We start from the raw sequence: 17,554 nt of genomic DNA on the forward strand, positions 1-17,554 counted from the left end.
GTGGTGAGGTGGGTTGTGGGCACTGGAGGGGGACTGCACTGCGGTCAGTGGGGGTGAGTTAGGGGCGCTATCAGCTGCTGCACTGCCTGTGGTGGGGGTTGAGTTTGGTGCGCAGTTGGGGACTACACTGCCAGCAGTGGCATGTGGGATGGGGCGCTATCAGGGGCTACGTTGCCTGTGGTGGTGTGCGGGTTGGGTGTGCTATCCAGGACGTCATTCCCCATGGCTGGGGGATGGTTGGCGGTGCCATCCGCTATCTGGGGCTGCACTGCCTATTGTGGGGAGCGGGTTGGGGGCCTTAAGGATCCGTGGCTGCACTGTTCATGGCGGGGAGCAGGGGCATCACTACCTGCAGCGGCGGGGGGTGGTGGTACTGTTTGGGGGTCCTATCCGTGGCTGCATGGCCCACGGGAGGGGGCAGGTTGGGGGAGTTATCTGGTGCTGCAACGTCTGAGGTGGGGACGGGTTGGAGGCACTGTTGGGTGCTAAACTGCAGTGGTGAAGGCCGGGTGTCAGGGGTGCTATCCTGGGGCCAAGAGTGGGGTGGCGGGTTAGGGGTACTATCAGAGCTGCCCTGCTGGTGGCGGCAGAGTTTGCAGCAACGGCAGTGGCCTCCAAGGAAGGAGACTTCCTCCTCTCCCTGGACTCCAGACTCTCGAGGGCGACCTCCTGCTACTGCTTGAGCACAGGGAGCGCACAGCATTTCCGTGGGAATCCTGAACGTGGCAGGGCCTCCATACCCGCTGTGGTTCTGATGGCCTGGGGCTGCTGCTCGCCTCGCTGTGGTTGGTGGTGGCCACGGAGACTGCAGCACGCCAGAGTGGTAGGAGGACTGCCAGCTGCGGCCGTGGCAGGGGCGGGGCTGCGGCAGTGGCCAGGTGATAGGAGCTTTGTAGGGTGGGCCAGTGCATTGAGAGCAACAGTAGCGATGGTTGTACTGACATCAGCGCTGGTGGGGACAGCAGCAGCAAGTCTGGGGGCCAGGAAGGGGCAGTAAGAGCACTGCAGGGCCTGCCCGGCCAGGCCTTGGGTGGGTAGGAAGCTTCGGGTGCTGTACCACGGGCTTCAGTGGAAGCAAGGGAGGAACAGCCAGGGCAAGGAGGAGTCCTCCCCCTTCTCCTGCAGTCTCTGGAGGGCGCCCTCCTCTGCATGAGCCAGGTGTGAGTGTCAGCATATTATCTCACTCTTTTTTTTTTTTTCTGAGACGGAGTCTCACTCTGTCACCTGGGCTGGAGTGCAGTGGCGTGATCTCAGCTCACTGCAACCTCCGCCTCCCAGGTTCAAGCTGTTCTCCTGCCTTAGCCCCCTAAGTAGAGTAGCTGGGACTGTGGGCGCTAATTTTTGTATTTTTAATAGACTGGGTTTCACCATGTTGGCCAGGCTGGTCTCAAACTCCTGACCTCAGGTGATCCACCCGCCTTGCTATTATCTCACTATTAACAAAATTTAGGACGTGACTACTTGTATATCTTTTTGCTTTTTTTGTTGTTGTTGTTGATATTGGACTTATTCAAATTTCATGAATCAGGGAGAGGAGAAAGTTGTCATAATAGGCCTTCTAATTCCCTCCTCTGTTCTTTTTCCTTCCTTCCAGTCTGTGTTTTCTTCTCGGTATCATCATCTTGTTCCTTCTCCTGTTTTCTTTTTCCCAAACAATGGCCTTAACAAACAACAAACCATAACTGAGTTTTAAGAATAAATTACTTGTTAGTGTGTTGTATTTTAAAAATAATCTGCCCATAACTATGTTTTAGTGATGAGGAAAAAATTAGTTGCATAATTATTTAGTTACTTGAGTAGCTATGCTTTCATGATCCTGTTAATGTGTCCTGACTCCTCACTCACCAGGTGTCCCAGGAGCCCAGACTCCTCACCAGTTGTCCTGGGAGCCCTGACTCCTAACTCACCATGTGTCCCGAAGGGCCCTGGACACCCTTTTGTCCCTTGGGTCCGGCTGGGCCCTGACAAAGGAGTAAATGAGGTCATAGAGAGGTCAAGAGGTCACACATGGGATCAAAGGGTTGAGTCAGCTTCCTGGCTGAGGATCAGGGTCTCCCTGGGGGGTCTCTTTGCCCTGGAGAGACAGTTTCAAGTCCAGTGGGAGGGGGCAAAGGTCAGAGCTCATGGGGTCACTCACTGTGGCTCCTTTGGCTTTTTTTGGGCCCAAAGGTCCCTGTGAGATGAGGAACCGTCACTGCAGGGGAAGGACGGGACTCGGAGGAGTGCAGAGGCCAGGTCCCGAGTCCATAGGAGCCTTGGGTTACCACAGCAGGGGCAGGCATCAGAGAATTTGGGGACTTCGGAGCCCAGGAAGTATGAGGAGGAACCACTGGAGGTGTGAGGACAAATGGGGACCCTGAGGACTCGACGTGTTACGCTGGAGGTCATGGGAGAAAACAGTAGGGCTCAGGGGATTTATTGGAGGAACAGAGGGTTGTGTCACGGAGACGCCAGGATCCCTCCAGGACCAATGGGGCTGGATGCTCCTGGAATACCCTAGGGAAGGTAGGGGGCTGGCTCAACTGGGTCCTCCTCCCACCTCTTCCCCAGCCTCTGCTTCCTCCCTGACAGCTAAGTCTCAACCCCACCCCTCCCCACCCCCAATCTGAATCCCACAGGCCCTCTACTCACCACTCACCCTCTGCCAAGGGCAGCCCTGAGGGCCAGGAAGGCCCCATCTCCCTTCTCTCCCTGCTTCCTTGGGGACCTGATCAGTCCAACGAGACCTGGGTGCCCCTAGAGAAGGGAGCAGGTGGCCAGGGGGATGCAGGAGGAGTCATGCACATGGGGGAGAAGGGCCAAGTTACAGAGAGGGACAGGGCACAGGGTCTCTGAGTGGCCCTCCCTGAGCAGGGACCCCATGGCCTGGCGCTGGGGACCTGGAGCAGAGCAGGGGCCTTGGGGTCCCATAGGCTTCAGGGCTGAGGGTGATGGAGCGACACCTGGCTGTGTATGTGTGTCACTCACCTTCTCTCCCTTGGCTCCAGGATTGCCCCTGAGGCCAGGAAGCCCTGGGGGTCCCTGTGAGAAGTCCCTCTCTGCCAGGCAGAGGTGAGACCAAGTTCTCCCTATTGCCTCCCACTTCCTCCAGGGCCTCAGCTTGCTGCCCTAGGACACAGGCCCTCATCCCTCACCAGCCCCATCCCAGTCACTCATCAGTCACAAGACTGGAAGGCCTGGCCAGTGGCTCCAGCTTGGCATTGCTGACCCTGCAGATCTGAGGGGACTACAGGGGTGAGGAGGAGGAGCGTCCCCATGCCACACCCCTCCCATGGCCCCTCTCCCTCTCCCCAACCCCAGCCCTGCCCTGCTATGATTCACACTTAGCCCGGGAGCCCTTCAGACCACCAGCGCCAGTCCTCCCTGCTGACCCTGTGGGACCCTGTCTCCCCTGGGGCACCCACAGCATTGTCAGCATCTGGAACACACAGAAGGAGTGTGCATGTGTGAATGCACTGTGTGTGTGCAGTGTGTATGTGTGTGCAGTGTGTGTACATGTGTGCAGTGTGCATGTGTATGCAATGTGTGCATGTCTGTGCAGTGTGTGTACAGTGTGAGTGTGCAATGTGTGTACAGTGTGTGAGTGTGTAGTGTGTGTGTGTGTGTGTGTGTAGTGTGCCTGCCTTACTCCTGAAGGGCAGTGGAGGGGGTGTGAACTGGGGCAGGGGTTCAAGGTAGAAGGGGTGAGGCAGGAAGAGGAGCCAAACCCCAGGAGCCTCTCTAACATGGCCTCATGCTCAGACACAGGTCTTTCCTCTGCTGCACTGGACCACAGTCACAGCCACTCTTGCTTCATTGGAACGCTGAGATCCATCTTTGTTCCTGAAAGCACATCCCCGGAGGTGGAGTACGGACGGAATTATAACAATTCTCCCTTTCTAGTGATTTGCCACTTAGGAAGTAATTTGCTTAGAGATTTTAATCTCATTTTTATTTCATTATATCATGAAGTTCATGTAAGAATGAGTAGGATGAAAGCTTATACAAGCCTCTTAGAATTTCATATAAACCAGAGAACTGATCCATTATAGAAGCAGAGTGTAGTAACAGTCTGAAGTCAAGTTTAAGCAGTTTTCTGGGCAAATGTAATGCTTATGAGACAGTGCAGGAAATTCCTATTCATCTAGCTTTGAAATCACTGAAATTATGGTTACTGGAAATGTCTTCTGTAGTCAACTTTTATGAGAAAGAGACAGAAGACAAATAAACAAATGGGTATCAGAGGTTTGTTTTTAAAGTAGCTTTCAGAGCATATCATGGAGCCCAGTCAAAGGCAGCTCAGAATTTCAGACTTACACAGTAAAGTTCTATTCTTCATAATGAAGAACACGGCCATATGCTTATGTATTTTCTAAATTGTCTAAAACAGATGGCTTTATTTTGTATAGTTTTGCTGTTCTCTGTGTTATAGTTCTTTGAAAAGTAAAATCTATGTATGGATTTTATAATAACTGCATTTACACAAATACGCAGTCAGCCAGCTTGCCTCTCCATGCACTCACAGCTTATGAGTCCTGCCTGAACTCCCCGCCTTCCTGCCCATCCCGTGCTGCACATCCCCTGCTGCACATCTGGCCCCAGGACAGTCGTCTTCTGTTTCCTCTGCTCTCAGAGTCCTCTGTCTGTTCATACCATGCTCCTCTACCAGTGCTCAGGGTCTTCTCACTTAGCTACTAAGGAATCTTGAAATGTCCTTTCCTCTGTGTTGTCAGCCTCTGCTCAGCCCCTGGTTCTTACCCTTTAGTTTATAAGGACTCCCATGGGTCTTGCGCTAAAGGACCACCTTGTCCTTTGGCCTCACCTCATCTTCCAGTTTGTCTGTCTCACCTCCCACCTGCATTCTCATCCCTTTCCATCTCTGTTTTTTTCTGGCTTTTTAAAAGAGAAGTCTGTCCTCATTGTCTCCCCTTCTCTACTTTCCATTTAGTTCACAACTCACTGCTCCATCACACTTATCTTTTCCACAATTCCACTGAAACTTTTTTGATACACATCACCAATTTTCTCCAAAAGGCCTGTGATGAATGATCACCTCTAACCAAAACTGGCCTCTCCTAGATTTGACTCCCTCTTTCTTAAAACTCCTCCATGCACATCCTTTGTTTGCTTGTTTGTTTGTTTGTTGAGATGGAGTTTCGCTCTTGTTGCCCAGGCTGGAGTGCAATGGCAGGATCTCAGCTCACTGCAACCTCTGCCTCCCAGGTTAAGCAATTCTCCTGCCTCAGCCTCCTGAGTAGCTGGTATTACAGGTGCCCACCACCACGCCCGGCTAATTTTTGTATTTTTAGTAGAGACAGGGTTTCATCATGTTGGCCAGGCTGGTCTCGAACTCCTGACCTCAGGTGCTCCGACACCCTCGGCCTCCCAGACTGCTGGGATTTCAGGCCTGAGCCACAGTGAATGGCCTGCACATTCTCATATCTCCTTTTGTTGTCTTAAGTAGTTCCTTTTTCTTGATCTGCTCTTTAAATATTGTTAATTTTCCCCAGATTCTATGATTGGCCATCTTGTGTCTCTAAATACTCTTACTGAAGTAGCAGAAAAAGAGCACAAAACTTGAAGTCATGGAAACCTGGGTATGAATGAGTCGTAAGAGCATGTTCACTATATTTTCAACAAAATTGCATGAAGGCTGTGTCTGAGTTTTCTCATCACTTTTTTTTTTTTTTTAACCAAAAACCAAAACCAGCTTCCATTTACTGATGGGCCCCACCCCCTGACGTCCTGGGGAGAGAGGCCCCCCAAAGAGCCTTTCTCTCCTGGGACAAAATACAAATGGCAGGAAGGGTCCATACAGAAAAGAACGTCTCTGAGGTCCTTGCGTTTTTAATAAAATGGTAAGAGTCTTTCGTGTGGGGCCTCCCAGCTGGGCAAGCCTTGATTGGCCAGGAGTCCAGGTGCCTGAGGTGTGACCTCAGCCCCTCACCCTGAGCAGGGGCTCTGGGCAGAAGCCTAGGCCCGCAGAGGCCCGGGGCTGCCGCCCCATCACACGCTCATGGTCATCCCTGGCGAGTACTGGCCCGCCGTGGTCATGGTCTTGCTCTGGCCCCCCGGCCGCCCCGCCGGGGCTTGCCCGCCAGGCCCCTCCGGCCCGACGCTGCCGCGGTGGGCGGGAGTCAACGCAGTCGCGTACGCTTTCGCTCGGGAACGGGTGCAGGAAGGTCCCGGCGGCCGCCATCTAGCCGTCCTCCCGCAGGGTGCCGGGGGCGTTGCTCAGGCCGGCACGGCGCCAGGGGAGCTCTTCGGCAACCTATCCATGTCGCCCAAGCCCAGGGATCCGTTCACATGGTGAGGCTCCATTGCGCTCATGGCGGCCATGGGGCCCTCCAGGCCAGGGCCGAGCGGGAAATTAGCCCTTCTGGGGCCCGGCCCGATGGGGTTCATGATAGTGTACATGTTTTCGCTGGAGTTGGTACAATCTCCAGGGCTAGGCATGATGGATGTTCCAGGGGGCCCACCTCCTCCTGGGGGTCCAGTGTAGCTGCCAGGGGATGAGGAGGAGTAGGGGATCGAGTTTCTACTGGGGCTGGCCCACGGGCCATGAACTCCTGGGGCCATGTTCATGGCAGGCAGGCCTGGGCCAGCAAGGGAGTTGGGTGGGGGTCGCATGCCGCCTCCATACCTCTGGGGCCCCACGCTGACCATGCCGCAAGGAGGCGTCACCCTCTGCATTGGGCCGCCCATGCTTGGATGCCCCTGGGCTCTTGGGGAGGGCTCCATGGCGCCAGGGAGGAGGGGCTGGGAGCCGGGGAAGCCTGCGGGAGGCTGACTTGGCATCCACAGGGTGGGCCGGGGGCCCCCGGGAAGGGCGGTGACATGAAGGGCTGACCGTGAGGCCCCATCATGGGGGCGTTGGGGTTGTGGGGGGACGGCTGGGAGCCGGGGGGGGCCCTGGAAGAAGCCAGCTGCCATGAGGCCTGCGGCCATTGCGTCACCTGGGGCCATACTCCCCATCACAGGGCTGGGGGCGGCTGCAGCGCTACAGTCCTGGAAGGCCTTGGCCTCGCCAGAGTGCTCGCAGGCCTCTCTTCCGTCAGGCGCTGCGCAGTACAGGTCCCAGAAGACGCACCACCAGGAGTGCAGGAACCCGGGGCGCTCCCGCAGCCTGTTGTTCTTCTCCCATCAGATCTCAGACAGGAAGGTCTGGGCTGACTTCTGGGCACCGATGTGCAGCAGGTACTCATAGACGTACAGCGCCAACCACCTTCCGGCCAGAAGAGCCTCTTCTCCAAAATGACCCAGAGGCTGGGCAGAGGGGACAGTCATCTTTGTGGAGGGGTGGGGCATCCCAAGTCAGCTTCTCGCGGGCCTGGCTGTCGGAGAGCACGGCCGAACCCTTGCCCCCTTGGCGTACATGTTGCTCCACGCCGCCGTCGGGGCCCACACCTGTCAGGCGGCGCCGCGGGCCACGCTCGCCGTCGCCATAGCTACCCCGTGCCCCGGGCCTCACAGCCCCGAGCCCCGGGCGGGCACCGTGGGCATCGTCCGTGCAGGGGAGCTCCAGATGGCGGCAGCGGCGGCTCCAGCTCCGGCCTCGGCCGCAGGGTGGCTTTTTTTCTTCTCATCACATTTTATCAAAAATCTAATTTTAATGTCACATACTACCCACTATATTTAAATGTCACATACTACCCACTATATTTAAATAGTATAATTTTATAATTACTGCATATTTAGGCTATTTCCGGTGTTCATGTTGGATATTGCCAGGAATTTTCAGTCCCTAACTGTTCCGATAACTTTTTGCTGACGAGTGCTGTATCTCCTGAAAGACACTGGGCTGTGGGGGTTGGCTTCTTTCTTTCTATGATTCCCAGCACACACACTATGCACACACTCTCTTACCGCCCAATTGCCCCGTTGTTTCTGAGAGTGGGACTAGATGTAGAAAGATATAGAAGTCAGGGGAAGGTGGGGTGATCATGATAATGATAAGAGCAAGAGTCTGGCTTTCTCAGAAGGAGGCTCCTATTCAGGAAGGACAAAGTTGCCCAGTTTCTATTTAGTGCGAATCTTGTGTTTCTGAATTAGGGGGAACACTGTGGGAAAAGAATGAAATATACTTGTATCTTTTTTAAGGCTGGCTTGTTTGCTTGGTTTCCATGGGAGACATACGCATACAACACTATAATTTGAGTTTTGCAATTCAGTTAAACTGACCTACTAGTGAAAATTCCTTTACGATTCTATTTTCAAGGTTCTTAAAGGGATTTTTACTAGTAGCTCAACTTTGTGTGTTTGTGTGTGTGTGTGTGTGTGTCTACTTTCCAGTGTGTCTACATCTACTTTAGTGGGAATTGGTAGAGGAAGCATTATAGACTGCCAATCAGAACCAATCTTAAACCAGAAATCTTGTAGTCAAAGATTATCTTGGAAAATTCATTATTTGATGACGGAGTTAATTATTTAGGATTCACGTTTCTTTTGAGAGTAATATGAACGTAAGTTTTGGAGAGAAACAATGTTAAGGTGTTGCAGCACCCTCCGTGCATAGATGAGAGTGTTGAAGCATGGATGTTTGTGAACAGACCTTCCCTAGTCTCTACAAAGAGTGAGCAGGTGTGGCAGAGTCTTTTCAGCCTGACTGGCCAACCCAAAATGAGGGCATAACACATGTGTTGAGCTCATTCAATACCTTCTGGAGTTGAGCTATTTGGATATAAAAAATTGCTAAGGGCCAAAGAAACAAATATAATATTTGTTTGCACTTACTGGGACAACGAAAGAAAATTGAAAAATTCAAAAGCTAAAATGGTAGAAATTAATAATGATAAACATTCATCAGTTCTGTTCAGGGAAGTTAGTATATGAAATTTTTAACCTAAAGGGCAAATGTCTTGGCTGCACATATGCCATATTTGGGATTAAAGGATTAAAGACAAACATCTAATAGAAGAGACAATTCACACAACACACAAATAAAATGTTAAAATTGCTGACAAACCTAAGAAAGTTTATTACTAATTATAAAAATATAAGCTAAAATAAAATGTTTTGTAAAAGATAAAACAGATTTATAAAAACTCAATTCAATTGAGCACATATATTTGAATAAATTCGAGGGTTAGAATTTTGATAGTGTTAATCAAAATTTTACGTATACATGTAATTATACTTCTACGAATTTGCCCTAAAGGAATAATTGAATGAATGTTCAAAGATATAGGTAAAGTTGCATATCGCATTCTTATGTATAATAGCAAAACTGTAGATATAAATTTATATACTAATCAGAAATTAAATTTTGTTAAGTTATGGAACACTATATAAGCAGTAAAGTGATTACATGGCTATATTTGTAGACATAGAGTTAATTATATATTAATATGTAATTAAAGCAGGATTCAAAACAGAGTGGTCGTATTTTATATGTGCTGATCTTAGTGTGTGGGAGTGTCTATGCAAAAATAAAAGACTTTTAGTATTTTTATGTTTTGTAAATCATTATGATATTTTACAAATAAGGAAAAATATAAAGCTATTTATTTTGAAAAGTGCACTATTGAACATATGTTGATAGTGAAACTGATGAATTCTGACTTCTGTCTTTTATGAAGGGATCACCCACCCATCATATAAGATGATAAAATATTAAGACATTATGAAAACTGACAAAGGATATATGGTTGATAAAAAGCAAAGTATAAACAACAGCAATTGTCATATACTTATGGGGGTGCCATCTAGATATTTATGATCAGATCAGGGAAAATAGACATTGCAAGGGAATTAGGTAGATGTGAAAAATGATATTTAAAAAATAGTGTCATTAAATATGAAAACTATTAATTAAGGGATGATAAGTAATGTTTTGTCTTACCTCTACCTTTTACAATTACTTTTAATCAATTAATGATAAATCTCGTGTGGGAAATAGGACTTGGAAAATTTTATAGTTCTCACCATTTAACCTAAAAGGCTGAAATTACTTATTTGCTGAGAAAATTGTGTTACTCAGGTACATATCATCCATTAGAGTAGCCATTTCTGGGGTTAAACAGATTTCAGCTAAATTTCAACAGAAGATCATCTTAGTATTGCCAAAGTAAAATGTCACTATTGGTTAATTGAGAAGAAAAATCTATTTTTCTCTTAGAATTTCACATTATGTTCAATGTTCAATGCATGGTAAAAAATCTTGGCTCCTTTGATTAGATATGAAAATCTCTTCCTCTGAAGAGTTAAAAATAATGTAAATGAAGCTTCTGGCAGAAGAGCTATGAGTGGTACAATTTCCTGATATTTTAGTTTCATCACCAATTTCCATGCCAGGCCACATGTTCAGCTGCCTGGCAGCCTCTACCGTATGTGAAAATATTTCCCTTTTTATAGGAATATGCTGGCAACAAACCACCACTTCCATGAATTATTAATCCTTTTCTGCTGATTATTTTGAAGAAGCAGAGGGGCAGGTCCACATTCAGGTGGCTCTCAGTGGCTGTAACATGCTTCATGAAAAACTGTTGAATTAGATGAAAACTGTGCTTCCTTTGACCACCAGTTTTACCACTACATTAGATAACCTAGAGGGAAAACGGAGTTACTTTTTTCTGTAGTAAAAATTGAGCAATGAATCCATTGAAAGAATGATTGGTAAAAGTAATCGATGAAGAAACATGACCAAGTTAATAATGAATTTACAATATGAAGACAGAGATGTCTGCTTTTCCAGTGATGATGTTCATGAAAATATAAAACTGCAAAATGAAAGGAGCCTGTTAAAAACCATTTTGTGGCCAGGCGCAGTGGCTCACACCTGTAATTCCAGCTCTTTGGGAGGCCGAGGTGGGCAGATCAAGAGGTCATGAGATCGAGACCATCCTGGCCAACATGGTGAAATCCCATCTCTACTAAAAACACAAAAATTAGCTGGGCATGGTGGCACGTGCCTGTAGTCCCAGCTATTCGGGAGGCTGAGGCAGGAGAATCGCTTGAACCTGGAAGACGGAGGTTGCAGTGAGCCAAGATTGCACCACTGCACTCCAGCCTGGGCAACAGAGCCAGACTCTGTCTCAAAAAAAAAAAAAAAAACCCTTTTGTGTTATATTAAGGGAGGAGAAAGACTGAAGAGTAACTTGTCTAAAGAAATAAAGATAACCAGAGGCAGAGCTGTTACTAGAATTCAAATGTCTGATTTCAAGTAATAAGCAAAGCCCTGTGATTTTAAACCACTATTACAGAAAAATCAGAGGAAATAAAAAATAATCGCCCTTGTTCCATCAGCTGTGGAGAGTATATTGGTGAATGACCTTTTGTCTATGTATATTTGCACAGAACGAACTATCCCTGTGCTTGTGGAGTGTTAAACAAAATTAACACAGGAGAATTCTCAGGGCCTGGATGGAAGGTCGTGTGTGAGGAGGTTTGATGACAGAGAACTTCTATAGGCATTCACAGGCTTCCAGAATTCATCATCAGACACTAAAACTTTGTGGAATAAAAAAGGGGTTTGTTTTTTTTTTAATTATAACCAGATGGCAGAAGGAAGACGCATGATAGGGAGAAGAATAAAAACAGGAATATGGAGAAGGAAGGGGAGACTAGAACACAGTCCCCAAGATAAGACAATCCAATGAGTAAATAAGAACATTGGCCCTGGGGTCCCTAATCTCTAACTCTTGGTTTCCTCACCTGAAAAAGGGGTGTAGTAATAGTACTAATTTCACAGAGTATTTGAGAAGTTTAAGTTAGCTAATATATAGGAAGTTAGCACCTACTTGGTAAGGGATTAATAACTGTAAACTATTTTATTGCTGTGTTAATTTGGGGGAAACGCCACTCTTGATTTAAAATAGGACTAAAGATGGCTAGAAATTGTTTGTTGTTGTTGTTGTTGTTGTTTTTGAGAAGGAGTCTCGCTCTGTCGCCCAGGCTGGAGTGCAGTGGCGCGGTCTCGGCTCACTGCAAGCTCCGCCTCCTGGGTTCACGCCATTCTCCTGCCTCAGCCTCCTGAGTAGCTGGGACTACAGGCGCCCACCACCACGCCCAGCTAATTTTTTTATATTTTTAGTAGAGACGGGGTTTCACCGTGTTAGCCAAGATGGTCTCAATCTCCTGACCTTGTGATCCGCCCACTTTGGCCTCCCAAAGTGCTGGGATCACAGGCATGAGCCACCGCACCCGGCCTAGAAATTGTTAAACATGCTTCCTCACAACCTAAAATTTGGATGCTCAAGGAATTGTTCTTATTTTCATTGTCTATATTGAGTGCTCTTTGAGATACAGGTATCAGAGCCCCAACTTAAAATGAGAATAGGTGACCCAGGTTATTTTTTCTTGCCTGTAACTGGGAAGTGAGGGAAGGCAAGGGCATCCTGATGGAGTGCACAGAGGCAGATGGGGATGCCATGAGGAGTCAGCCTCCGTTCTCCATCCCTGCTTCCCTCTGCACACGTGACCCATTCTTCCCTCTTACACACTGGCTGTTGTATGTGGCAGCAAACTTGGTCATGAGTGAGCCTGGCTTTCTGGCAGCTGAGGAGAGAGAGCTTCCTACAAGATAGGTGGAGAAACTGGCAGAGGTTCCATCTTAACCCCATGTAGCTAATTGTGGTGCAGCAATGTTATCAGAGAGGAGGCAAAATGGAAGCCACAGAGGTTGACAGGAAGATAAGGTGGAAGAAGGGGGATGAGAGGAGAATGGACAGGCAGAGCTGGGTTCATTCATAAAGGGGCGATGGCTGGTTTACTTATTGAGGAGGAAACATCCTACCTGAAAGGAGTTTAAAGGCTGGTTTGTCACCCTGGACACACGTGGTAGACCCTGGGACCTGCTGTGCAGCTGAATGCAATGTAGTCCAAGGTTTGTTTACTGTCTCTGGACTCTGCCATCTTCCGCTCTGCATTTCAATTCTGTTGACTGGATACTGGATCTACAGAGGACTGTTTCTGAAAGTGAAGAATCACAATTCATTATTTCTAACTGCTTCTTCTAAGATTTGAAAGGAAAAAATCCCTTCTATGAATTACAGTTGGCTCTCCGTATCCATGGGTTCTGCACCCACAAATTCAACTGATCTCAGATCAAAATTATTTGAAAAAGCATATTTGAAAAAAATACAACAATAAAAACAATACAAATGTAAAAAAAGTACAATATAACAACTATTTACATAGCATTTATATCTATTACTAGGTATTATAATTAATCTACAGATGATTTGAAGTATGCAGGGGATACAAGGTTATATACAAATTCTACACTGTTTTATATCAGGGATGTGAACACTTGCAGATTTTGGGGTCCACAGGGGTCCTGGAATTAATTCCCTGTGGATACTGAGAGATGACTGGACCTCCATTCTCCATGCTATATATTTTCCTTTTAATTATTGTTGCTGTTTCGGTTTCCCTGAAAAATACAACGTTTTAAACTTCTCTATATTATAAATCTCATTTAAAAAGTGTTGAATCAAGGAAGTCTGCCAGCTACTTCTTTCCCCGTGTTGGACTGCTTTGGCGAAAGTGAGTAGTATTTCCTTACCATGTAAAGCATGGTTAATGGCTTTAAAAGAATTCCCCAGCAACTGAATAACGGGCTGCCAGAAATATTCTTGGTGCTAAAGGATCTGGACGTGTCTGTTCCATTTATTGTGTGTTTCTTGTTTCATCATGACTAAGTGTTCACAAAAGACATAAAAATCCAAACCTCTAGGGTATGTGGAGTTTGAGGGCAGAAACCATATTTTAATATATCTAGTCTCATACCTAGCATATTAACATGGTTAGGAAAGTATCAATGGCAAAAAATGATGAACCTGTGGTATGTCGGATACTATAATTATTAATTAAGTTGATTTCTGGTGAATAGAAAGAAGTCGTTCTGCCACTGCTGTTGTGCCTGGTTAAGTGGCCTAATGTTTATTCTCAGGAGTACTGAGTGTCTTGCCCTGAAACCTTTTGACTTGTCCTGCCTGTTTGAATAAGTTTACATTTTGCAGAAATAGGAAAGTGGGTCTTAATTAAAAAGTGGGTCTAAATTAAAACACCCTGTTAAAAAAGCCTGTTAAAACACTCCCTGTTAAAAAAGACAATGTAGGGGCTGGGCGCAGTGGCTCACGCTTGTAATCCCAGCACTTTGGGAGGCCGAGGCAGGCGGATCACGAGGTCAGGAGATCGAGGCCATCCTGGCTAACATGGTGAAACCCCGTCTCTACTAAAAAATACAAAACAATTAGCCAGGCGTGGTGGTGGGCGCCTGTAGTCCCAGCTACTCAGGAGGCTGAGGCAGGAGAATGGTGTGAACCCGGGAGGTGGAGCTTGCAGTGAGCCGAGATTGTGCCACTGCACTCCAGCCTGGGCGACAGAGCGAAAAAAAAAAAAAAGACAATGTAGTATAGCAAAATCATTTAAATTAAAAAATTTACCTGAATAATAAATGGAACCTATTAAGAAAAAAATTGAACCTATTAAAAAATAGGAATAATACTGAAATATCTGAGAAAATAATGGAAATGCAGAAAAATGTAAAAGGTGCTTTGTTTCTTCCATGAAGCAAGAGAAGTCAAGGCGAGCAGCATCTCACCCTCCTCACTGTCCAATCCTTCCCTCACTCTGGGGACCCTCCACACTTGGCCTGTGCTTGGCCACCTGGTTCTCACTTTGGTAGGAGATTCTCATCTCTCCCACCTCGTAGTCTAGGCAGGCAGTTGCCATTGGCCTTGAACACATTGTGGCTTCCACAGGTTATGTATTCTCTGCCAGTCTCTTAATTGCTAGGATTTCAGGGGCAGAATAATTGTCTGAGAATTACACATTGTACACATGTATCAAAATATCACACTGTTCCCATAAATATGTGCAATTATTATGTGTCGATTAAAAATAACACTATTTTTTAAAAGAATTCCTGAGAAAAGGATTCTTAATTGTTTTGCATGTGACTCACAGGACAGAAGACATTCACATGGGACCCACTCCCCTGGGCCAGGGGCCAAGAGAAATTCCTGGGCTGGTTAGCTGAAAGTCTGTGTTTTTTTTTACTCCTACTCAGCAAAACATACTGGAATTCAGCCGGAGAAGAATGACTTCATGTGAGAATATAAGCCTGAATCTACTTTAAATGTGTGTGTGTGTGTGTCTAATCCACATCCGAAATTTAGTCCTTTATTATTTATCAAAATGATTTAAAACACTCCATCATGACCAACTAGTATGAACCCAGGTCCCCTGGCAAAACCCCAAGATCATGATCTCCTGGGACTAGTTGAGTCCTTAGAGAAGGCCAGAGAATTGGCCCTGGGGCCTCCCACTCCTCTTGAGGAAGCCTAATGTCTAGGAGACACTGAGTGGCCGTCCGAAGATGAAGCCTTTGAGGCAGAGTTCTCAAGAAATAAACCTAAGCACCGTAGAGTTTAATTTGACTTTAGAAAAAGAAGCCAGGTAGCTTTTCGGCTGCCTTTTAGCTGGGGACTCAGTGCTGAACCCACCATTTCCTATAGACAGAAGTAACTCTATCAGAAAGGCAGTAATTATCAATAACTACCGGCTGTGATTATCAAGCAACTAGTGCACAACACAATTTATGAATTTAGGGCTAGGTGGGTATTTACCTGCAATAGTTACTGAAATCAAAATATGTTTACCATTGATTAAGCATCAGGAAAATGTAAACAAATGCCATGGGTTAGCACAAATCCTTAATTTTGGTAAATGCAGAATTTTTATTAAAAAGGTTTTTCCTAAAATTTAGCACTTTTACTTATATCAGGTACTCAGAAAATTATTATATGCCTGTGATGTAGGGAAGAAAGATTACATACAAAAATTGTATAACATCTTTTTTATACCCAGCTGTCCTTCTCTTATGGATTTGGCTATACTGTTCTTGATATCAGTTGGAATAGCATTTTTGTGTTCTACTGATTTAACACATTTAGCTTAGAAAGAAAAAGAAAATGTGAATTCTGTGCTCAACACTGGTAAGATAAAGGCATGATGGGTGATGTGTTGGAACTTCAGTGTCACCTGGCTTTCCAGATTGCTCCACAAAATTACAAGTTGAATTTTAGAACGTACAGCTGTTTGATTATGTTTAACAGGAGAGTTCCACCATATTTCTCTGAGCAAGACACACTTAGATTTTTAGAGAATTATTGGAGTGGCCTAATGCTTTACCAGAGGGGTTGGCATAGAGAGTTCTGTCACATGCAGATTTTGTTGTTTTGTTTTTTCGAGATGGAGTTTTGCTTGTCGCCCAGGGTGGAGTGCAATGGTGCGATCTTGACTCACTGCAACCTCTGCCTCCATGTTCAAGTGATTCTCCTGCCTCAGTCTTCTGAGTAGCTGGGATTACAGGCGCCCACCACCATACCCGGCTAATTTTTGTATTTTTAGTTGAGACAGGGTTTCACCATGTTGGCCAGGCTGGTCTCTAACTTCTGACCTCAGGTGCTCTGCCTGCCTTGGCCTTCCAGAGTGCTGGATTACAGACGTTAGCCATTGCGGCCAGCCACATTGCAGGTTATATGCACTTAAATCCCTATGTGGACTCAACTTCTGTAAATGCAGACTTTTTATTAAATTTTCTGTACTCTACAAAGGCCATCTGGGACTGGAGGTGGGGAATAATGCATTTGAAGAAAAACCAGTCATCCTACCTAAACATAAAACCAAATATCTAGCATGTGTGGAAAAGCCAGACAAAACTGAGTCCTTGATGTGCACTGATTATGTGTCTCCCTTCCATTACAGGCTCAACATGGGAAGAGACATTCCAGCAGATCAGCTTTGAAAGGTAAGCAAGGGTTAGCATGTCTCCATTTTAGTTACTCTTGTCTTCTAAGTAATTTCTTCTAAGTAATTTATTGATTATAAATCAATAGTCCTGTCACCACCCTTTTGGTAACTGTATGACCTTGATCAAGTCATCATTTTGCCCCTCTGAATCTCAATTTCTTCATAGAGCATTACTTCATAAAGCCTTGCCTGCACACAGAGTGGAAATAAAGATAGAATGGGGCAATTGATGTGAAAACACCTCTTGAACTGTAAAACAGTACACAAGGTAAGTTATGGAATTAGAGAATCCCAGGAAATGGTTGACTCTCCCCTAGCTTCATCACCTCATTTGCCATAATCAATTCTACAGTTTTAGAACAGAAAAGTTTATATTTGTATTGATGTCTTCCCAATTATTAAAATTGTTAGATCTTTTTAGCTTTAAGTGAAAATCTAAGATGATGTTTTTCTTAGCTAAGAGCATCTCCACACCAGCATCTCCCCAAAAGAAACGAAAATAGACTCATTAAAACATCAGAAAATGTGCTGGTAGGTCCATGCAGTTTCTTTTCTTTTTTCTCTCTCTTTCCTTTCCTTTTCTTTTCTTTCTCTTTTCTCCTTCCTTCCTTCTTTCTTTTCTTTTTTTTTTTTTTTGAGACAGGGACTTGCTCTGTCACCCAGGCTGGAGTACACTGGCATGATCTCGGCTCACTGCAACCTCTGCCTCCTGGGTTCAAGTGATTCTCTTGCCTCAGCCTCCCAAGTAGCTGGGATCTCAGGCACCCACCACCACACCCCGCTAATTTTTGTATTTTTAGTAGAGATGGGGTTTCAC

The 17,554-nt window shown here is 46.1% G+C and overlaps 1 pseudogene; it reads right to left on the reverse strand.

Moving 5' to 3' along the window:
• Nucleotides 1-5,810: 5,810 nt before the first annotated feature.
• LOC129488360 (single-stranded DNA-binding protein 4-like) lies at nt 5,811-7,695 on the reverse strand (annotated as a pseudogene).
• Between the last annotated feature and the right edge of the window lie 9,859 nt (nt 7,696-17,554).

The sequence above is a fragment of the Symphalangus syndactylus genome, chromosome 1, assembly GCF_028878055.3.
Source record: "Symphalangus syndactylus isolate Jambi chromosome 1, NHGRI_mSymSyn1-v2.1_pri, whole genome shotgun sequence".
Lineage (NCBI taxonomy): Eukaryota > Metazoa > Chordata > Mammalia > Primates > Hylobatidae > Symphalangus > Symphalangus syndactylus.